This window comes from Pinus tabuliformis, chromosome 5_1, assembly GCF_031772625.1.
Source record: "Pinus tabuliformis cultivar Carrire ecotype Pingquan chromosome 5_1, CPIR1, whole genome shotgun sequence".
NCBI classification, from domain to species: domain Eukaryota; kingdom Viridiplantae; phylum Streptophyta; class Pinopsida; order Pinales; family Pinaceae; genus Pinus; species Pinus tabuliformis.
Genome location: NC_142305.1, coordinates 729,642,098 through 729,656,426, shown reverse-complemented (window position 1 = coordinate 729,656,426; position 14,329 = coordinate 729,642,098).

The following is a 14,329-nucleotide window of genomic DNA, read 5'->3' as shown; positions in this document are numbered from 1 at the left end:
AGCTCAAGGGACACACCCATTCATGTGGCTGGGCCAACTTGATGCCCCAATAATAAATTTATTTGGATTCTTCTTCAAGACCGACTTAGGCATGTGGGAATACCTCTCGATGCTACAAAAATCAACACATCAGACATAATTGTGCACCCTATTTTGATTCATGATTGCTTGAACTCTATGAGGTACTCATCTATTCTTTGGACCTCATTTGTAAAAGTGCCATCTTGATATTTAGGGCCTTCGAAGCTTGTACATGTAGTTATAGCATCAAGCATAGGTTGATAATAGGCAAAATTAATAGCATTGAAAGGTATATCTGCATTATACCACCATTTAGCAATGTATTCCAAAGCACCCTCCTTCTCTATGTTCTTCGATCTAACGTCATTGGTGGGTTGAGCAGTAGGAGTGGTGTGAGGTACAAAGAAAGATTCAATCCCTTTATATGCCTTCTTCAAACTGTATGAACCAGGGATGGAGGAAGAAACATGTTCATCTCCAATTCTAATAGGGAAATTGGAGGATTCTTCAAAACTAGGGATATACCCTTCAAGTTCAAAGTCCATGAAAACGACATAATCATTTTTTACTTTTGCTATGTCTTTTTTAACTTTCTTGTTCTTCCTCTTGTTTGCTAGGATAACTTCGATTAGACCCAACATCTTACTTCTTAGGTCATCATAAACTTTATCACAAGGTTTTACTTGGCCTCACCAATGTGCCAAGTGTTTTTAATCCTATGGATCTTTCGACCTTTAACTTTCTTCCCACAATAGTTGCATGCTTTTACTCCCTCTTCATCCAAATGGCAATGTAACCATGCTGGATCATTCTTGTTTTTAGGAGCCATGACAACTTTTACAACAACAAATAAAAATCTCCATACAAAGCCCTAACAATTCTTAATTTCTAGGAAAAAAGAAAACACTTTTTAAGAGAAAAATACAAGAAGATCAGATACCTTGACATACCTTGAAAATCCTTTGAAATGTTGATAAGAATAGAAACTCCAAACCATGGAAAATACAACTTTCTAACAGCCCTCAAGAATCTGAAAATGACCCATTCAATTACCTCCAAAAACAACCCAAGATCTTTGGAAAAAAAAAACCTTGAAGTAGCTCCAAATCTCCCTAACAAACGCAACCCAAAAGCTCTTCAACTCAACCCTTCAATCTGTTGAAAATGTAACTAGGTTCGGTCTTCATAATTATCATTGTACTTGTATCAATATGTATTTCATGTAAAAACTAAAAGAAAAAGAAGAAAAATAAATTTTATTATTATTATTTTATTACTAGTCAAAGCATGTTATTCATGCTTCTAGGGTTATTTGAGTCAAAAGGTAATTTATCATGAGTCAAAAATAAATTATTTGAGTCAAGTCCCATTTGGAGTTTTGTAAGAGAAAAGAAGAAGAATTTGATTTAAGTCAAAATAGTCAATTTATCGTCCACAATACCAAGTCCACCCTCTTGGATAAGTCGGCCTAGAAAGGCACCTATTCGACCTCCTGGATATGTATATATACAGTGCAACTTGGCCTCATTTGATCGTGTTAATTTTAGGTAACAATGGTATGTTCTATTCTTAGCACAATTACTTCAATGTTCCTTTAGCAACCCAATGACAATTTCCAATTTAGTTTTCCAATAGCAATCACACTAACCATAAATCACATTAACAGTACGTGTAGATAGAACATGAATAATAAAATGCAGAAGACAAGCCAAGACAAGAGGACACCAGATTTGGTGGATGCCTGTTATGAATATAATTCATAACAAGTAAATAAATAAAATAAATGTAAATATTAAATAATAAAAAATTGATTATGTTAAATAGTCATTAAGTTAAGTGAAAAGGCATGTCTAAAAGACATGCCTAATCATGAAAGGTCACCTGCTGAGGTATAAAAGCAAGGTCTCATTGTAACATTCATATCACTTATACATTTTTTATATAATAAATTATTATTTATTAAAATACCTCTTATGTATTTTTACTTTCAGGTCTACAAGCTATCAATTTTTATGCTTCAGTGGTATCAGAGCCATGGCACAAAATATAATCATGCGGGTCTTTGAACGTTGTTCGCCGCACAATGTGCCATTACGTTCACATCCTGAATGCGTTGAGGAATTTAGTAAAATTCAAGAAGCATTTCAACGATTAGAAAATCCATGTGCAGAAGTTGCAACATGTCTAAAGAAAAGTTATGCAAAAGAAGATGATAGCGATGGTGAAGAAACGAAACAAGAGGAAGCAAAAGAAGAAGATTTCGATCAAATTGATGATAATGAACATGAAGATGACTACATGATAGATATTGAAGCTTGCAAAAAATTAGATGACTCAGCAAGCTATTATGTTCTGCCTTCACATATAAAAAATCAACAACAGTTTGCTGAGAAAAACAATGATTTAGATGATAGCTATTACTTTACCCCTAATGAGCTTGCAATAATAGCTCAGAATGAAAATCCACCAATGCGATTAACAAAAACTCTAGGTCCAGAAGAGAGCTGCCTCAATGATACATATTTCGTCCATCAACCTTTTGGCATGACTTGTAGTGTCGCCAGGAAAAGGGGACGAGAGCAAACGCTTCTAGATATCGAGGAGTACAGATTTGAAATGAATCAACCACTTCTTTTGATCAAATCTGCCATGGAACGCGTGAACATGTTAATAAATCACGTCCACTTAAACTAGGAATTCGGCAAGGAAACGAAAGAAATCAAATTTAACCAGCATGATCTTGTGGAGCCTGCTCTAAAACAAGTAGACCCATGATTATCTCAACTACTGTCCAATGGTTATGATGGTCTGCTCAAGCTTTCAAGTACCTTAGAGGAGAAGGCAAAGGAATATGAAGCAGAAATACATGATAAAAAGAAGAAATTTGAAGAGATTTCTGCAATGTATATGTTAAATGCGCAGATTTCCAGTTGCATCAAACAACACAATAAAAGGGATAGAGAAAACCCGGAATTTTTTTTCTCAAATGAGGAGATTTCTAAAATAAAGGAAATATACAAAGAAGATGGAGAGAAGATTGTTGCAGACCTGAGGAAGGACGTTTTCCAAACGTGCAGAAGAATCTCAAAAAGATTTTTCGCGAGATGTATCAAAACTTTAAAAAGAATTGGAGATCATAGCATGCTGGTGTGTCCTCGCTGCCCTGTCCTCAGTCCCTGTTGGCCAACATTTCCGCTCCACGTTTCTCTTGTAGGCCAACGATTTCCGATGCATATATTCTGCACAGTCCAAAAGAGGTGACGGTTGGGTCAAACGATACGTGGTTTAATTTTGAAGACATATGCTCTTTTGGACATATTCATATACTTAAATCATATTATTTAATTAATTTAATTATTAATAAAAAAATCATAATAATAATATAATTATTATTATTTATTTATATAAAAAAAATAAATAATAATATTATTATTATTTAAAAAAAATAATTAGAGTAATTTAAAAAGAAAAAGAAAAAATAGAGTTATAAAAAAAATTAGAGTAAAAAAAAAAAATAATCCAAGGGAATATTATTCAAGAGCTATATGACAAGAGGGAATTATACACATCGAGATGGCAGACACTAAGTGAAGAAAGTCCACAATGTTAAAGCTTTGAGGACAAAGCTTTCGAAGGGAAGGGCTATGTTATGAATATAATTCATAACAAGTAAATAAATAAAATAAATGTAAATATTAAATAATAAAAAATTGATTATGTTAAATAGTCATTAAGTTAAGTGAAAAGGCAAGGCATGTCTAAAAGACATGCCTAATCATGAAAAATAACTTGCTGAGGTATAAAAGCAGGGCCTCATTGTAACATTCATATCACTTATACATTTTTTATATAATAAATTATTATTTATTAAAATACCTCTTGTGTATTTTTACTTTCAAGTCTACAAGCTATCAATTTTTATGCTTCAATGTCAGGGAAAATCCCCAAGATGGGGAAAACCCTTAGATCAATTGTTCTTATTATTATATCAAATGTTCAGTAGAGAGAGAGTACAAAAAGTCAAAATTGACTTGCCAAATCAAAGTCAAATCAACCATGTCAAATCTACAGTCAAATTCAACGCTAACCAGAAAGTCAAAGATGGTCAACATAGCAACAAAACTTCCCCTTTGAAGCTCAGTCAAAGGAAGTCAAAATCGGCCTCCTTAACTAGTCAAACAACAGTGAAAACAATCATCCAAACAGCAGTCAAACTCAGTCAACTTCTATAGCCAAACAGGATTGCAAGCAACGCAAGTCAAAGTGCCTAGAAATTCTCGATTTCTATGCCAAACTGTATGGCCTACCAAAAATGAAAGTGTCCCACCAAAATCGCAGTGAAAGAATGAGTCAGAGTGCCTGGTCAACGCTCGTCAAACTTTGCAACAACTTTGAAATTTCAGCCATGTAATCTGCCCAGAAAATCCGTCCTCCTTGCCACACGTGTGAGAGAAAAGGTATGCTCAATAGCTTTACGAACCAATGAGAGAAGGAGAGAAGAATGTGTGAGTGAGTGAGGTGCCAAATGAGGTTGGAGTTCACTTATATTTATACAAGTCGTTGAGGGTGAAGTGACATGTCCATTGGGCTTCATGAACCTACATGATGATGTGGCCGACCTTGAAAATTTGCACGTGCGGGATTGGCCTCAAAAACATATTTTCCCTTGTCCAAATTTGATGATCTTTGTTCCTTTCGAAAAGAGGAATTCAATGCAATCATCATCTTTGTTAAATGAGTTGTCCAAAGTGGAATTTTCCCTAGTTGCCAATTTTAACAGATCACAATTCACAACTTCGATTTCTGTGCCAAGAAGAGAGAGAAAACCAATGAAAAGTCAAGGAAGAAGAATGAAAGTCAAAGGAGAGAGAGTGAAGGTCAATGGGGAGAGTATTCTGCTACACATGCAGAATTTCTGTCACACATGCAAGATTTCAAACTGTTGTAGTGGCCAAAAATTTCAGAACTATTGCAAGGGCTGAAAATTCAGAGTTTGACCAGATTTGAACACTGTTGACCAACGTTGACTTTGTTGGATTTGACTTGGTTGAGGAAGTTTTAAAGGAGGGTTGACTTGGGGCTTGTGGAAGGACTTGGTCTTTGTTTTTAGGTCTTGGATATCTCACTTTGATTTGATTCTATAAGAAGAGAAGTTGTTTGGGTTTTCCCCTTTGTGAGATTTTACTTTGGCTTGGAGTCTATATCTTGTGTTCTTTGTTTCTTGTGATCTTCATGTTTTATGTTTTGGTAATTGTTTGATGAAGAAGAACATAATAAAAGACTAAGAAGCCCACAAGTACTCACAAGCAATTATCAAGTAAGAGAAATCATCCTAATTCGCTGCCCTATTGGTTTCTCAACATGGTATCAGAGTTAAGGTGAGGAGAAGGCAACTTGAAGATCACTCTTTGTTGGCATAATCAAAGTCATCTCTACAATAGTCATCTCACTATCAAAACATATCTACACTAGCTACATTGGAGGACACTACTTGCAACAACTTAACTTGAGAAGGAGAAGGCACTAGGATCATCGTCATTAGCAGTCATCATCTTAAAGAAGACCATCATCCTTGTAGCAACAATCTCATTGCTCATCTTTGAAAGGAATTGTCTTAGAAACTTGAAGATCTTTCATAGCAACCATCCTTGAAGACATCACTTTTGCAAGAAGCATCATCATCACCTTTGGAATAATCATCATCACTCTTGAAGCAATCTTATAGCAAGCATACTCTCCTTTGACAAGTAAGTACCTTATTCTATGTCTCAAACTCCTACTCAAATGGAATCTCTCTACAAGGAAGGAAACAAACTTGATGGAGCCTCGAATTTCAAGGCTTGGAAGAAAATAATTGACTTGGTTCTCAAAGAAAATGATGTCATGGATTTCATTGAGGCAAAGGCTCCAATTCCCGGCAAGAAAAATGCTCAAGAATTTGCAAAGTACAATAAGGGAGAAATAAGGGCTCAAAGATATATTGTTGAGTCTATCAAAGATCACCTTATTACTTTTATTGCAGATTTGGCTACATCAAAAGAAGTCTATGACAAATTGGCGAAGCTATACTTTGTTAATACTACAGGGCAAAAAATATCCTCGAGGAATCAACTTTACAAAACAAGGTTATCAAAAGATGAAGACTTGGACTCATACCTTGTAAAATCTCGAAATTGAAAGATCAACTTCAAGGGCTTGGAGAAGTAATATCCGATTCCGAAATAACTACTTGTGTACTCAATGCTCTACCTCTAGATTGGAGTAGTTTTGTGACCAACATCTATTCAAGAAAAGATACTCCAACATTCGATGAACTATGGGCTCAATGTGTCCTAGAAGAAACAAGATTGAAAGCCAAGGATGACATCGAACCCAACAATGAACAGTCCCAATCTTTTGCTGCTAGATCAAGGAAGAAGTTTGGAAGATTTGGAAGGTTTGAACCTTGTCAAGGATATAACAAGTTAACAATAACAATAACAATTAGCCACATGGAGTTCGTGACATGTCCAAAATACAATGCTATGGTTGCAATGAGTATGGACATTATAAGAGAGATTGTCCCAAGGATCCTAGGAACAAGAAGAACAATAAGAGGGAAGCAAGAAGTGGAGCACATGTTACAGAAGAAGAGGAACCCGAGAAGAAATCAAAGACTGAAGACAACAAAGATCTCTACTATTGAAGTATTTGGCAAAATTCTAGGTTTGCAAGTAATTTGTTTGATTAGAAGATTGAAAGTTTTCCTGAAGTCATGAAGTGAAGGAAGCATGTAATTTGGATCATCAAAAGGTTGTCTACAATTACAAATAGTCACCGTAGCAGTTACAGTCACATTCAAAGTAGCAGTTATTGGGATTCACAAATTAAAGAGTCATTGAAGAAGTATATAGTGTTGGAAGGAATAAGAGTCTACATGAAGTTCTAGAAGGAATGCTCTGTCACATCTCTTCACACAAAGTTGAAAGCAGTCATCATGTCATTTAGTTAGTTTGGATTGTCTATACAAAGTTCTACAGTCAATTTAGCAGTTTTCGTGAAGATTTAGAAGCAGTCATTTAGCAGGGAAGGATTACAGGAACCTACAATAGAAGCAGATCCATTAAGCAAAGCGAAGGTCATTATGCAGCATCATAGAAGTTTCTACAGCATGATATTCTGTTTCTCGTGAAGATTTAGAAGCAGTCATTTAGCAGGGAAGGATTACAGGAACCTACAATAGAAGCAGATCCATTAAGCAAAGTGAAGGTCATTATGCAGCATCATAGAAGTTTCTACAGCATGATATTCTGTTTCAAGCATTAATATGGAATAATTAAAGGAACATAGCAGAAGTCTACAAAAGGGATAGACAGTCTATCAATATGTATTAAAGAACAGGTTAGGAGCAACATGAATGAGGTTACTCTTATCACAAAGAAGGAATCTCATCATGAGCATCTTCTAAGAAAAAGTAGTTTGATAACAACATAAAATAAGGCAACATACTCCAGAAGAAGTTTTTGTGGTCAGCAATTTCATAATAAAACTCATATCTTCAGAGGAAGTTGGAAGAAGAACATGGTATACCTAGCTAAAGCATGATATGTCTTGGCAGATAGTTGGAAAGCTTAAGATGATTGTTTGATATGTGGCAGCAAAACAAATTATTGGCAGAATCTATGACTACACTACTATTGACTACAAGAGTAATGAGAAGGAAGTAAATATTGACTTCAGAGAGAGCTAGCAACAAATTTTGACATGAAAGACTCTACATCTTGACTAGAGGTCATCCTGATTGATTTGATGACAATGATAATGATGTTCATGGTACTCGGGATATGGTATGATTTCTTGGCAGGCTATATATATATCAGAAGTATAAAATAAGGAAGAGACAACAAGCCTATACAATATGTCAGAAGACATTTGATGATCACTTGATGATTTGTTGGATTCGATAATGATTGAGAAGAAGTTCATCCACCTCAGCCGGAAAGAGGGAGCTATAATTAATTTGATTATGGAATGCATTGATTGGATTGACAACACTGATAGAGATACTACTGATGACTGGAAGCAGATTTCTGTTGCAGTACAAAGAAAGAAGATGTGAAGGTTCGCATAAACAGATGTGAAAATGTTTGGCTCCATATGATGTTCGATTAAATACTTGATGACATGTTGAAGCTATGTAAAGATTGACAAAGATCCAAGAAGGTCGAAGCTCGTATTGATGTGATGTAGATTGGAGCTTGGCAGCTACAAACAAGATTTTCAAAAAAGAACGTGTAACCGATGCCTTGTTGAGTATGTCTGAGACAAGCTTAAGCCTGTGGATGTTTTCCTTTGTTTGAGAGATGTTGATTTTTAATGTACCTTGGACAAGTGGTCTCTACCTAGGGAAAAGTGTCCAAAATAATTCTTTTCCTAAGTGCGACTTTATAAAGTGAGAGTGACTTTATAAGTGGTAAAGTCAATGTCAAATTATAAAGTGAAAAGTGACTTTAGACATAAAGTACAATGTGGGTACTTTATTTAATGGGTGAGTTTAAAAATAGAAAGTGAGAATTAAATGCACATTTATATTCTCATCCCTTGATCTAAATGAATTTGAGCCATTAAATCTTAGGGTTTCCCAAAAGTCATTTAGGGAAACAAAAGGGGGAAAAGAAAAGAGAGACTGCATTCATTCTTCATGAGCAGATTGGAGAAAGGAGATTGAGAGCTGGAGAAAATTTCTGAAGGAGAAATTTGTTGCAGCAAGCTGAAGGAGTGATTTCTGGGCAAAGCTGGGCATGGAAATCAAGGCATAAAAGACAACAGAAGGTGTAGTACGAACAACATTGAATGCTGTGAGCTGCACGCCATTCGAGGGAAGTTTTTGATTTTTTTTGGAAAAAAATCAATACAATCCGTACATTCAATACGAAATATGTACAATATAGTCCATACATTGGTATTCGTACAATACATATTTTCAGCTTCAAATGGGCACAAAAATTGAGGCAAAGTGGGCACGGTTTTCAAGGAGTTTTGGGCTGAAGAGATAAATTGTATTTCGCTGGTTTGTTTTGTCTGCAAATGTATTTTTCTTGAACTTGAAAGATAAATAAATTTGAAGAGCTCTCTAATAGGGTTTCCTCGGAGAAGATTAAAGGGGTTTTGCCTCAGTCTAAGTTGACAAAAAATTTGTGTATTTTTATGTGTGTCGCTGGCCTGTTTATGTCCATATTTATTTTCAACATGTGTTGACAGTCCCATATGTTTTAATCTGAAAATTTCATTTCCAGAATTTTATATGTTGAATGTATGTTTATGCAAAAGGGCATTTAACTGAATGGGAGTGATAGGGTGAAATTAAAACTGGGTTGCGATTGCAGGGAACTTTTTTTAGTGATCAAATTTCAACATGGTATCGGAGCTACAGGCTAAAAATTGCAGTTTGAACAACAGAGAGTAGTTTGGGATTGCAAACAGTGGTTTGGACAACAAACTGAATTTTTGGACAACAAACTCAGTTTGGACAACAAACTGATTTTTTGGGACAGCAAGGTTAAATTTCACACACACTGAACTTTTGGGACAACAAGGTGTGTTGGGAAGTTCATTTCTCCATTTTCTTGGTTTTGTAAATTTTGGACAGCAGTCATGGCCATGTTCTTAAGGATAGAGGACAAACTGGATGGGATATCCAACTATGCCGTTTGGAAGGACAGAATTCAGATAGTGTTTCAGGAGGCAACAGTTTGGGACATAGTGCAGCAAGTGGTTGTACCTCCTACTGCTGCAGATGAACAAGCTGAATTCACAAAAAATAATGCAAAGGCAAAAAAGATTTTGATGGACAATCGGAAGGATCATGTGGTTCCGCAGGTGAGAGGAAACACATATGCATATCAGATGTGGACAACTCTAACCACTCTCTATCAGAGTACCAATGAGAGCAGGAAGATGATACTCAAACAATTGAATACCAATGAGAGCAGGAAGATGATACTCAAACAATTGAATAACATTAGGATGACAAAGGCTAAAAGTGTAGCTCATTATCTTGGTAGGGTCAAACATGTAAGTGATGATTTGACTGCTATTGGTGAGGTAGTTGCACCCATAGAGTTAGTCAGGATAGCTATAGCGGGACTTCCTAAGTCTTGGGAGGTCTTTGGAGATGCTATTACCTCTAGGGAGAATCTTCCGAATTGGGACAAATTCTGGGATGATTGTGTGCAGCATGAGATACGGAAGACTGGCAGTGGTGGGGTGAAGATAGCAGATGAGGAGGATGTAGCCTTGACAACTAGGGGGAAGAACAAAGGGAAGACCAAGAAAGGGGCCTCATCAGATGGAGCTAAGGGAAAGGAGAAGAAGAAGAAGAAGAAGAAGAAGAAGAAAGATACGGATATGTCCAAAGTCAAATGTTGGGCATGTCAGAAGATGGGACACTATGCTGCTACGTGTCCTGAGAGGAAGAACAAGGGGAAGAAGGGTAATACAGCTTCAGTAGAGTTGGAGCAGTTTGCTTCACAGTTTGACCAGGACTTTGCATTTATTACTTCTACATCTAGTAGGAGTATATCATCCGATGTGTGGTACATAGATAACTTGGCTTCACGCCATATGACAGGTGCACATGAGTTCTTTTTAGAGCTTGCAGAGAGGGCACTTGATATTGGGATTGTACTAGGAGATGACCGCACTGTGAGAGTTGTCGGTGTGGGGATTGTCACCTTTGAGAGGGAGTCTTTGCCCTCTTTGAAGGTCATGGATGTTTTGTATGTTCTGGGGATGAAGAAGAACTTGATTTTAGTGTCTGATATGGAGGAGAAGGGGTTTGACGTCACTTCCTGAGGAGGGCAGGTATTGATGCATCCTAGGGGAGCTTCCATCACTTCGTCCAAAGTGATTGGAGTTCGCTCTAGGAAACTATACAAGTTCAGTTTTCAGTCGGCAAGAGCATTGGTGAGTAGCACATCTGGTAGCACTCACACTAGTACCACCAACAGTAGAGACTTGTGCGAGTTATGGCATCGGAGGATGGCACATATGCATCATGGAGCTTTGAGAGTATTGAGGGAGATCACTATTGGAGTTCCTGATTTCAGTGTCGAGCATTATGAGGTCTGCAGAGGGTGTGCTTTGGGCAAGTACACCAAGTTACCATTCCCAGTGAGCGACAACAGATCTACAAGTATACTAGACTTGATTCATACTGATGTTAGTGGTTGTATGTCTCATGTGTCTTTGGGTGGTTATGAGTATTATGTTATATTCATTGATGACTACTCTAGGAGGACTTGGATATATTTCTTGAGGACCAAGGGTGTGGTCTTCAATCACTTTAAAGAGTTCAAAGCTCTTGTGGAAAAACAAACACGTAGGAAGATTCGGGTCTTGAGGTCAGACAATGGTGGTGAGTACACAGATTGTGGGTTTTTTGACTTCTGTGCACAGAAGGGCATTAGGAGAGAGTTCACGGTTCCTTACAACCCCTAGCAGAATGGGGTGTCTGAAAGGAAGAACAAAACTATTGTTGGGGTTGCTAGAGCGATGATTCATGATCAGGGGTTGCCTTTATTTTTGTGGGCTGAGGCCTGCAATAGTGCTGTCTATCTTTAGAACAAGAGTCCTCACAGAGTATTGGGGAATATGATTCCGGAGGAGGCTTTCACTGGAGAGAAGCCTCATGTGGGACATCTTCGTATCTTTGGATGTCTCACATATTCTTATATCCCCAAGGTGCAGAGGACGAAGCTGGAACCCATGGCAAAGAAGGGTATCTTTATGGGTTACAACGAGACTTCAAAGGCCTATCGGATCTTCATTCCTTCTAAATGGAGAGTGGTGATTAGGAGGGATGTGAAGTTCAAGGAGGAGAGGGCCTATCAGAGATCACGGGAGTATGATGAGAGAGTCACAGACTTCTCCTCAGCAAGGAGGTCAGGTATAGGGAGCAAGACCTCAGGGTTCTGGATCAAATGGTACAGGAGGTACTTTAGTGTCAGTGACATTTGGGGCACCAGTGGCGAGTTCACTAAGCACTTCTCTAGGGAGTCCACTGGTACAAAGTTCACATGGCACTTCAGCTGACACAGACATAGGTGCCAGTATAGGTTCTTCGAGGACCGGTGCTGGTACATGCACACTAGGGTTAGTTGGCAGACCTTCAAGTTCACTAGACTGGGGGGCAGAGGATGACGTTCCCTATGGGGAAGCTTTTTCAGGGAAGAGGATGCCCAAGTGGCTTCAAGACACCTTGAAGGAAGCGAAGTCCGTTGGTCCTCCGAAGAGGATGAACAGGGAGAGTGTGCCACCTGAGTGATTTTGCAATTATGTAGCCAAGGCTACCGACATTGTTGACTCTGAGCCTACTAGCTATGAGGAGGCTGCTAGCCAGGAGGTATGGAGAGAGGCTATGGTGGAAGAGTATGCCTTTATCATTAAGAATAATGTCTAGGAAGTGGTGCCTAGGCCTGAGGGCAAGTCAGTTGTGACTTCCAGGTGGCTCTACAAGATCAAGCATGCTGCGGATGGCAGCATTGAGAAGTTCAAGGCGAGGTTTGTGGCTAGAGGGTTCTCATAGATAGAGGGAGTTGACTATGATGAGACCTTCGCTCCTGTAGCTCGGTACACTTCTATCCGGTCCCTTATTTCTATTGTTGCAGAAATGGGTTGGCAGATCCATCAGATGGATGTGCAAACTGCATTTCTGAATTGAGTTATAGAGGAGGAGGTGTATGTTGAGCAGCCACAGGGCTTTGAGGTACTTGGGTGGGAGACCCATGTATGCTGGTTGAGGCGAGCACTCTACGGACTTAAGAAAGCTCCGAGAGCTTGGTATTCGAGGATTGATACTTACTTGCAGCAAATGGGTTTCACGAAGAGTGATGCAGATCCAAACCTATACTACATTGTTGTAGGGGATGATCCGTTCATTCTTGTGCTGTATGTTGATGACTTGTTCATTATTGGGGCAAAGAGACTGATTAGTGGTTGCAAGGAGGATCTTACTATGGAGTTCGAGATGAAGGACAATGGGCTGATGCATTACTTTTTGGGGCTTGAGGTGTGGTAGGAGGAGGGGCATATTTTTCTGGGGCAGGGGCAGTATGTTGTGGATGCGTTGAGCAGATTTCACATGGCAGACTATAGACCCATGTTTACACCTATGATCCCCAACTAGAAGAAGCTTCATGCTTCAGATTCTAGTTTGGTGGATCCCACATTGTATTGGTAGCTTATTGGGTCCTTGATGTATCTGGTCAACACTAGGCCAGATATATGCTTTGCAGTGAACACACTTATCCAGTTCATGGTTGAGCCTGGGAGGGTGCACTGGGTAGCTGCAAAGCACATTCTTCGCTACGTGTAGGGCACTGTTGATTATGGTCTGGAGTCTCTGGACTATAGGCGGGGAGATGGAGTGAGGTTGGCAGGTTACACAGGATGCGGATTGGGCAGACTGTGCTTCTGACAGGAAAAGCACTTTAGGATGTTGCTTCGGATTGGGTTCGGTAGTTGTGTTGTGGTTCAGTCAAAAGCAAAAGTCAGTTTATTTGAGCTCTTTTGAGGCTGAGTATATGGCTGCTAGCCAGGCTAGTTGTGAGGCCATTTGGCTTCGCAAGTTGTTGTATTTCCTATTTGATCAGGAGTTGAGACCGATGGTTATTCACTGTGATAATCAGAGTTGCATTAAACTCTCGGAGAATCTAGTGTTTCATGACAGGTCAAAACACATTGACATCATATATCATTTCATCAGGGACTATGTTTAGAAGGGGGCAATGAAGCTCGAGTATATATCAACAAATGAGCAGGTGGCCGATGTTCTCATGAAGTCCTTGCCAAGAGGCAAGCATGTTCATTTCAGGGACAAAATGGGTGTGGTGAGAAACACTTTCCTCGGTAAGAGGGAGTGTTGATTTTTAATGTACCTTGGACAAGTGGTTTCCCATGGGTTAGTCTCTACCTAGGGAAACGTGTCCAAAATAATTCTTTTCCTAAGTGTTACTTTATAAACTGAGAGTGACTTTATAAGTGGTAAAGTCAATGTTAAATATAAAGTGAAAAGTGACTAGACATAAAGTACAATGTGGGTACTTTATTTAATGGGTGAGTTAAAAAATAGAAAGTGAGAACTAAATGCACATTTATTCTCATCCCTTGATTTAAATGAATCTGAGCCATTAGATCTTAGGGTTGCCCAAAAGTCATTTAGGGAAACAAAAGGGGGAAAAGAAAAGAGAGACTGCATTCATTCTTCATGAGTAGATTGGAGAAAGGACGCTGAGAGTTGGAGAAAAGTTCTGAAGGAGAAATTTGTTGC